General features: G+C 32.5%; 2 pseudogenes; both read right to left on the bottom strand.

Annotated features, from left to right (window-relative positions):
* Positions 1 to 293: 293 nt before the first annotated feature.
* Positions 294 to 1,171, bottom strand: LOC110415710 (agamous-like MADS-box protein AGL80 pseudogene; annotated as a pseudogene).
* Positions 1,172 to 5,920: 4,749 nt separating this feature from the next.
* Positions 5,921 to 6,610, bottom strand: LOC110415813 (agamous-like MADS-box protein AGL80 pseudogene; annotated as a pseudogene).
* Between the last annotated feature and the right edge of the window lie 3,947 nt (positions 6,611 to 10,557).

Here is a 10,557-nt window from a genome sequence, read left to right on the forward strand (position 1 = left end):
TAAGAAACAAGAATTGGAACAACACCCAACACCTAAAAAGAGTAGTTGTTTGTAGCAATTTAAAACTTAGGATATGTGATTTGATTTTGTCTTTTTCTTTTGCACTGGATGCAGTACAAGTTTTGATTGTAAAGCTAACATTAATATGTAATTTCTTTGCAAATGTGCTTACATGAACAGTCTAATAATCAAATACTAGAAATGTGAAATGAAGAGAATAATAATATCAATTAATGTGAAGATTATAATCATAATGTTTGAATCTTAAGGAATTTATTTAGGTACATTGGATTCAAGGGGTGATTGTGAACAAGAAAAGAAAATGTAAGTAACTTAAACTAGAACATAAAAACATGCAATAAGAACATCTCTTAGACATAACACAAGCAGACAACTAGACATTGGAACTGTGATACACATAGTTGTTTTTCCTAAGGGAAAAAAGCATTAGACCAAAGAGCAGTGGGGTTATTATCCCCGAATGGGAGCACTGAACCAAGTCCCACGTGCTCTGGTGGATGCATCAGGTCCTTGATCCACTGTTGCCTCTGCGCAGTTTCCATGCTCACTTCACGGTCTGAACTCTCTGGTTGCACCTTCTCTCCACTTTTCAGCCTTGCATCTAGCGTTGCCATTGTTGTTCCTGATGATGCTGCCGCAGACCCTCGAGAATGAGACGCCTTGTTAAGTGTATCAATCCTCTTGTCAATATCCTTCAAGTTTTGCTCGAGCAACCACCCGAGGTCATTCAAATCCATCATGTTCAAATTCTGCAACCCTTTTCCAACCAGACATTGGAACATGACTTGTGTGATCTCCTTCTCGCGATTGTCCCTGCATTGTCTCTTGAGTTGTTCATTGGCTTTTGTGATTCTTTGCCTAAGGAAACTCTCTTGGCTCACCATCTTCTTGCTTTGTTCCATCTCAGGCATCTTCTTAAACTCTGAGAGCACGCGTTGGGCTCCAGCAGGGGATGGCCAAACCTCAGGTTGAGCATCATATGGACTGTAGATAATCGCGCAAGCTTCTATCCCACAAAGGGTACTCAGTTCGTTCACCTTCTTCAACAGACCCTTCTTTCTTTTCTTGAACGTAGCTTTCCTTGCAGAATCATTGGTGATGTAGGCAAGCTTCACCTTCTTTCTAGTCATGGCTACCTAGAAAACAAAGAATTGGAATTGAAAACTTTCTATGCACTTGTTACCCAAAGAGCTTATGCTATATATAGAGATGATGGGATCCTATTGTTATTATTGCAAGATTATAGTGGTGTTGGTCCTTGTTGTACATATTAATGGTGACTTAAAAGGAATGGAAAAACTATTAGGGCACCCCTTAGATTTTACCAAAAAAATACAACTCTAGTCTTTTATCTGAAGTGGATTGATGCAAACATTGAAATATCTATATGGAGGGAGTGAAAATGTGCTCAAAGTAGCGCAATTTTGGCTGTAAAGGATATGAAGAGATCTCTGTCCGAGAATATCTAAGCTGTAATGTGACAAACAAAATCAATTGGATGAATTGGGACTGGTCTGGCTTTTCTTACGTAAGACATGACGATTCTTGTTTCAATGATAAGATCTAGCATTGAATCATAACTGTTTCTTGTAGAAGAATGTTTTGCTGTCCTATTCATTCATTCCTACACATTTGGTATTTTGTTTTTTTTATTGCTAATTTTGGTAATTATGGATAACACATTTAAGTCTAGTAATTAGGAAAGAATAAGAAGACCTATAATGTCAATCCTTTACAATGTGTTTGGTTGGGAGAATGAAATAGTCATTCCCCACTATTCTTATTACCTAGCTATTCTTGCATTTGGTTCATGGAATGGTCATTCCTTTAGAAACTTAAATAGTCATTACCAAAGTCTCCTTTGATAATGGCTATTCCAAACTTAGGGAATAGACAAAAAATATTACTGTACAAAATTACTTTTCATTAATTTTAAAAATTACCCTTTTATATAAGATGTAATTTGTTTATTTTCACATTTTCTTTCTCTCTCTACCCATCTCCCTTTCTCCTCTCTTTAAATTAAAAATTTAGTATAATTTATAAAAATTAATATTTAAATTTAAAAATTAAATTACAATTTTAATTATAAAATTTTAATATTTTAATAATTAATAAAGAATAAAATAATAATAATAATAAAATTTTAATTATGAATTTTTAACATTTTAAGTGAAATATAAATTATTAATATTCTAAACCCTAAACCCATATTAAAATTTAAATAATAATTTAATAATATTTTTAATAAATTATTAAAAATAAATATTATAAATTAAAAATCAAATATTATAACAAATGATTATTTTTACCAACTAAACATTGTAATAAATTATAATAATCATTCTTATCATATTTCATTTCCTACTAAAATTACTAATAATTATTTTTATTTTATTTTATTCTTATAAAATAATATATATTTGACTTTGAAAGTTTTCTTTTGTTGTTGGTTGTGGAATCCCCCTTCATCCATCCTTATGTCTTTATGATTTTTGCAGGTTCTTATGGAACCTATGCCTCAATTTTCTGGATCTATGAAAGAAGGTGATCAAGTGCTTCAAAGCTACAGTGGGCTGAAAAGCAACCACAAGTGGCTCTAGGCAATAAAGACGGTAGCCGCCTAGCTAGCTACCATGGCAGTCTATCAAGGGGCTACCATAACCCTTTTTTCTTTGCTTTTTTTTCTTTTTTGCTATTATGATCTTTAGGCCTAGTAAGCTTTGGGCTTTAAAAGCCTAAAGCTCTAAGCTCTACCATGGAATAAGACTTAATGTGTCTTTGGATTCCAATTTTAAAACGACCCAATTCAATTAAACCCACACCCAACTTGACCCAATGTTCACTAAATAAATATCAATAAATAAAAAAAATAAAATAAAATTTAAAATAAAAAAGAATGTCTTAAATTGACTGAGACAAAATGAGGTGTTTACAATTGTCTCTCTTTGCGTGTTTTTTTAGAACCAAGAATTGTGCAAAGATACATAGACAACTATTTTGTTTGAGAAGGCAATTTAAGGCCATCAAGACTTTGCTTATCTAAGAACAAGCTCCATTCTTTTCTTTTCAGACTTAAGGATTTTGAAAGTGGTACTCGAAGGTTTTAAAAATGAACTTAGAGGTTTTGAAGAAATACTCGGAGGTTTTAAAAATATTCCTATAAGTTTTTAAGATTGTATCTGGAGATTTTTGATAATATAACTGAAGGTTTTATGAAGAAAAGTTATGCTCCTAATCTTTAAATGAGACTGCATAACTTAAAAGTATTCTTGAAGGTAATTTCTAGGAGGTTTTTAAAATGATTATCTAGAGGATTTAATAATTGTTACCCGGAGGTATTGATGATATACTCGAAGTTTATCAAAATAATTACCTAGAGGATTTAATGACAAAGGTTTTGATAAGGTAACAAAAAGGTTTGAGAAAAGAAGTTATGCTCTTTATTTTTAATTTTAAATGAGGCTAGGAAACTTAAAAGCTAATTACTTGGAGGTTTTAAAAATTGTTACTCGAAAATTTGATAATAGTTACTAAGAGGTTTTAAAGATGTACCTTGGAGGTTTTGAAAATTGTTCCTAAAGGATATCAAGATTATAACCGGAGTATTTAGAAATCTTACTCGGAGGATTTCAAGATTATGCTCAAAGGGTTTGAAATTGTTATCCGAAGGATTTCAATATTATAACCGGAGGATTTGAAATTATCACCCAAAGGTTTCCAAAATGGAGAAAATAGATTGAGTTTTTGGGAAAAGTATTTCGATCAAAGGAAAGAGGGTGAAAAAAGTGATTTTTGGTAAATTTTGAGAAATGCAAGCGGTGGTCGATGATTGATGATTGATGATATCATTGTTTGATATCTGGGGAGGTGGTTGGATTTCTTTTAGAGAAAGACGCTTACTAGAGAAAAGTGAGGTAGAAAAATGAGGAGAGTGGGTGAAAATGAAGCTTTTATAATTAGGGTTTAGATGTGAAAGGTGCTCAAATGGCATCATTTTAAGTTATTTCAAAACAAACAAAAAAAAAGAAAAGAAAGAAGGAAATAAAAAGAAAAGAGAGTATTAAGAAAATAAAAAATTAAAAGGAAAGAAAAAATATAAAAAAGGCAGATAATTGAGGGGTTCGGAGATCGACTCCCAACAAGCATAGTCAATTTTTGGAGAAAAAAAAAGAAGAGAAGAAGAAGCTGCAGCCCATTGAGTGGCCCTGTGGGAATGACTTATTGAAAAAAACAAAGAGAAGTCCATAAGGAAGGCCCACTATGCTATCCAAAAGAGAAGCCTACCACAGCCCAACTCGCGACTCATTTGGTGGCCCAACTTGTGACCTAGCAGATCAAGTGGCCTAGGAAAAGAAAAAAAATGAAGGTTTAGGCATATGAAAGCCCAATACTGCTAAAAACTAATGGGCTTTTGTTTAGTCCACTAAAAGTGAGTCTCTTGAACTTCTCTTTATTTTAAGTCCATTTCAATTTATAATATTGCGTTTGTGTAGTTAGTATGAAATGAATTAAATGTATTTTACTTGAATTCAATTGATGATGAAATTTTTATCCAAGATGCAAGAAGTCGTAATTTAGGGTTAATATTTTAGGTGAACCATTTGATTTAAACTCCACTAATATGATGAGGGGTTTTAATCTTAAATCTCAATATTTTAATCCAAATAAATGTTTCCTTAAAATATTGATAAAAAGTATGTTAATAAAATTAATAATAATAATAATAATAATATGGTATTGAGGACAATTTATATCGAAATTTATTGCATGTCACCATCATGCTATTTATCTATCATTGCATCCCTCCAGATATTTTGTATATGAGTTAAGGCTCGATGATGGCACTTTTCAATAAGCTGGCGGAGGCGAGTTTGGTTGGAAAATTCCCAAGTGAGAATATATTCAAGTCCAATCAATATGATAGGAGAGCTTGAAGAATATTCTTTATAAAAAATCTTTACTTGTATTAGGGTTTATATTATATGAAAATGTTTTTACGCATAAATGATTACCATGATGATGGATTTGCTTAATAAGTTTGCGAAAACGAGTTTTCCTAAATAATTCCCTAGGTGAGAAAATATATATCCTTAGGTCCCACTAGTACAATGGTGAATACAAGAAATATTCTTAATAAAAGGCTTTCATTTGACATTATCAAGATTTATATCAATGCATTTCATAATTACATCATATGCTCCCATAAAACCGAAAAAAGGATTGTAGGACACGAATAAAATAAAAAATAGAATAATAAACAATGATTGAAGAAATATAAGAATAAAATTAAAAATTGAAGTTAAAATAGGATACATAGGATTAAATGCTATTATTCGTGAAATGGCCGTCGTGAGGTATTAATCATTCCTTGTGCATAATTGTATTCTCAAACCCAAATCTAAAATTTACAGACCAAGTTTTTGTTTTTTAGACAATCCTAAAATCACTTTAGAACCTCATTAAATAGAATGAATAAAATAAGTGACCAATCACGCCTTATTAAAAAAAAAAATTGATGGTGACTCCATTTCACGTAGAGGCGAATGGGTTCCATACCCGCACATTGCGATGAAAACAACAAAATTGAAACAGCAGTGCAAGTTTGATATGTAATTTCAATGTAACAGTGTCTACATGAACAGTCTAACAATCAGATACTAGAAATCAAAAATGGAGAGTACAATGATATCAATTGATAATGAAGATAACAATCATAATGAGTAAATCCCAAGGAATCTATTAGGTACATTAAATTCAAGGGGTGATTGTAAATAAGAAAAGAAAATGTAAATAACTTAAACTAGAACAAGAAAACATGTAATAAGAACATCTCTCAGACATTACAATTAACACAAGCAGGTAAACACTGGAACTGTAATACATATAGTTGTTTTTTTTAGGGGAAAAAAGTAGTGGGGTTGTTATCCCTAAGTGGGAGTAGCGAACCAAGTTCCACGTGCTCTCGTGGGTGCATCAAGTCCTTGATCAACAGCTGCCTTTGCACTGTTTCCAAGCTCGCCTCACGATCTGGACTCTTCGCTTGCACCTTTTCTCCATTCTTCAGCATCACTTCTGGCATTGCGATTGTTGTTGCAAACCCTTGGGAATGAGATGCCTTGGTAAGCATATCAATCCTCTTGTCAATATCCTTCAGGTTTTGCTCAAGCAACCACTTGAGGTCAGTCAAATCCATCATGTTCAAATTCTCCAGCCCTTGTTCAGCCAAGCATTGGAACATGACTTGTGTGGTCTCCTTCTCGCGATTGTCCCTGCACTGTCTCTTAAGCTGTTGGTTGGCTTTTGCGATCCTTTGCCTAAGGAAATTCTCTTGGGTCATCATCTTCTGACTTTGATCCATCTTTGGCATCTTCTTAAACTCTGAGAGCACGTGTTGGGCTGCTGCAAAGGATGGCCAAACTTCAGGTTGAGCGTCATAAGGACCGTAGATAATCACACAAGCTTCTATCCCACAAAGGGTACTTAGTTCGCTCGCCTTCTTTAGCAGACCCTTCGTTCTTTTCCTGAAGGCAGCTTTCCTTGCAGAATCATTGATGATGTAGGCAAGTTGCACCTTTTTTCTAGTCATGGTTGCCTAGAAAGCAAAGAATTGGAATTGAAAGCTTCCTATGCACTTGTTACCCAAAAAGCCTATGTTATATATAAAGATGAAGGGATTCCATTGTTATTGTTGTAAGATTATAGTGGTGTTGGTCTTTGTTGGACATATTAATGGTGACTTAAAAGGAAAGGAAAAGCTATCAAGGCACCCCTTGAATTTCATCAAAATTCAATTGGATGAGTTCGTTGGGACTGGACTTGCTTCTTTAACATAAGATACGATGATTCTTGTTTCCATAATAGGATTAAGAATTGAATCATAACCATCTCTTGTTGGAGAATGCATTTGGTCTTATTTCATTCATTCACATATGATATTTTGTTTATTCACTGATAATTTTGGTAATTACAGATAACACATTTAAGGTTGATAATTAGGAAAGTACAGGAAAATTTATACTGTCAATCTCATAGTGCAAAAAGATGTTGTTCAGATAGAAATTGTACATGCTATTCCTTACCAGTCTTGTGTGAGTTTAATTTGATTTTTTGTATTTTAATTTTATTTATGTTTGTGTGCACGTGGTGAATAGAAAATTTTGATCTCATAAGTCAATTCTAGAATGTAACTAGTATCAAAGAGTTAAACTAGAATTTCGTCATTAGTTTAAACAAGATTGATAGTTCCGTCTAACTTAGCAACATCATTTGTAGCACGGTCGAGGGGAAAGTTAAATTATTAATATATGTATAAGAATTAATTCATAGGTAATACTTTTTCACTTTATTTTCTTTTTACCCTATTTAAATAAATTTTTATTTTTATTTTTAATTTTAATTTTAAAAAGTAAAAAGTAAATTTGAATTGTAAAAAAGGTAAGAAAAAGAAAACCTAAGTATAATATATAAAGAAAAACATTGGATATACATAAATAGTACGTAGCATATATATTAGCATGTTATAATATTTGTAAATTAATTAGTGTAATATATTAAGGAATATGAGGTGGATTTTTTTTGGTTTAAATGGTAAGTAGATTTTGTTAGTATATTTTCAAAATGAAAGGTTATATCTTGTCAAGTGAAAAATTGTGATTATTGAAAATACACTCCGATTAAAAAGTTATACATTTTCATATGAAAATTTGTCTGTTGATAAAGAGACTATTAAAAAGACAATTTGATTTAAGGGTTATATCTATCATATGAAAAGTTATCTTTTCATAATTAATTATTGGAAAAACACCACTATTTAAAAATTATATCTTGTAATACTTTTTACCTGTTAGATTTTTCACTACTTTTATCCAGTTTAGGTTATAATTTGAAGAACTTGTGTTTAAGACAAAAAGGTGTTTAAAGAAAAAGTTATTTCCTTAAAGAATAGACACTTGTAAATTTATATAAAAGTTTATTGAACACAACTTTAGACACAAGTCAAACAAGACTAAGATCAAAAAATAGAGTAAGAGAAATGTTATGAATTGAATGAATTTTTTTTTTAAAAAAAGGACACTTTGATGAGAAAAGGGAAATTTGACTAGGTTAGACTACCAGCAATAGGAAAGAAGAACCGGTAAGGTAGATTTTATGACAAATGGGTTAACAAAAATAAAAGTGTCTTATACTAAAGATTTTTCTATATTTTGTCATACTTATTACTTGTCAGATTTTTCATTACTTTTATCCAATTTTAGTTATAATTTGAAGAACTTATATCATAAAATTTTAATAAATGTTCATTGTCTTTCAAAAAAACGAATTGATTACTAACTAACTCTATGTCTATAAAATACATATGGTTATCTTCTATACTAATTATTTTCTTTGTGGATCAAAAAATTTCTTATCCATAATTCACAAACTGCTTGGATTCAATACATGTCAGTACAGTCTTTTCTTTTTTCTGTTTTCTTCACAAACTATATAGCCCACTCTTCAACCTTTAGACATGACATTATTAATGTTTAGTTTGCTTCTACTCTTCAACTTAATGCTGAATAATCAAAGGTGGCTCGTAATATTCATTTCATTAGGCATTCTGATTCATTGTTGATTTTGTTCATATCCAGGAAACCAATCCTTAATCATGAAAATTTTAACTTAGTTTATTTACATAATTTCCAATTCAATATGTTCTATTGCAATGCACAGTTATGAGCCCAAGTTGTTGACTCCGTGAGTTGGAAGGTGAGAATCAAGCAGCTGTGTATCCTTCTCTTATCATCGTACTCGCATTGCACATCCTCTTCTTTCTTTCCCTGGCCCTGCATAGCGTGACGAATGATTTGTCTTTTTCATGTATCGAGTTTTAATATACACACACACACACACAAAACAAGTATGGCCGATCCCGCTGATCTTGGGTCAAGTTCTGGTTTCTGCTACCTTTTGACTTTTTTTTATTTTATCTACTGTGTATAAAGAGTGCTCTTGTGTATCCTTGTCGTTGAATGAAGTCTATGGCTCTTCCCTATCATATTGATTGATTCATTGATTGATCGATATGATTTCAGGAAACTTAATGTGATATGGAACCAGCTTAATTTTGCACCATTAATACCCAGAGAGATATTATTTGGATAATTGTTGCCTATGTTTGTATGTACATGTAACATAATGTTATCTGCAGATGTGCCTGTTTTGGATACTAGTGGCTGGCTATACTGTTAAGACAAGTGGAGGGGAAGGGAGCATTCCGAAGAAATTTCGGTTTTCGGCTCCGCATTTTCCAACGTGAAATCAAGGAACAGTTTGAAGACACAAGTAGAACTACGAACTGTTGACAAATGGCTGCCTTTGATTCGTTAATAGAGCTTTTTTAATTATTTATTTGAGTCTGAGTCCAAGTCTAATATGAAAGACTGGTCCATAGGCAAAGCGATTGGGCAAGTAAGGGAAGGTGCTTCGGCACGCAATCGGCACAAGACTGCTGGACAGATTCGGGGGAGCGGGTCTATGTCTTAGCAGGCCTTTCATTGGGCAATACAACTGCTTCAATTAGCCTAGAAAAGAAATTTTCAAGGAAGAAAGAATGGAGCATGGTGGGAGACAGTACGTTGGGGTTGATGGAGATAGGGGAATGTAAAGCCAAAATTATTTGAAAGCACGAATAAAGAGGCTTTAGGTTGGGTATCCTCCTTTTCTTTTGTTATGTGGTTCCTTTTAGAAAGATAAGCATTCAAACAAGTACCAATTTTAATTAAGAAACTTAGCCAATTCTATCGTGAAAAACCTAATTGCTTGAATTAAGGCCACACTAAATTGAATTTAGGTTAAATCACTAGGAAAGTGTCAGCTAAAATGGTTTAATTAGTCTTGTATAATATGTTAACTTATATATTTTAATCATAGATGGTCTTTTAACTTGAAATTGAATTATTTAATAAAGATTGGGATAGGGACTAGCCAGAAAAAGATTGAAGAAGCGACCTATTGGTCTCACATCACATAGATAAAAGTCATTAACTCCATAAATAATTAGATGAATAACAAACAATCCACCTGGTATGTATGGACTACATCATCATTCCCTGGGAGACAGACAACTATCACAACGTGACAATCTCCATTTATGATCATAATCATGAAATCAAACGGCTTTACATCAACTTGACAAACAAAGTATTGGAATAAAAACAGTAAGAATGGTACAACCGACACACATCGAAGCAAGAATCCTACACCAAACCACCACGTTACACCTCTTCATTTCGTCTCCACCTGTAAATTACAAGATTAAAGAGTGACAAGAAACTAGCATAGTCAATTTTAAGAATAGGAATCATTCTGGATTATCCTAAAGCAAAATGGTTTGCTTGGGTGGATTGCAATTGCAATTAAAGTTGGCAAGGCCGCTTTTAATGAAAGTCATATCAAATGGCCCCATGATGCATACCCTTCACCCTACTCTTTGTCCACATCCATGAATGGGGCTCATGGCTATGCCTATACATTATATATATATATATATAT

Source organism: Theobroma umbraticum, unplaced genomic scaffold (assembly GCF_002168275.2).
Source record: "Theobroma umbraticum cultivar Fairchild unplaced genomic scaffold, ASM216827v3 scaffold_147.0, whole genome shotgun sequence".
Taxonomy (NCBI): Eukaryota; Viridiplantae; Streptophyta; class Magnoliopsida; order Malvales; family Malvaceae; genus Theobroma; species Theobroma umbraticum.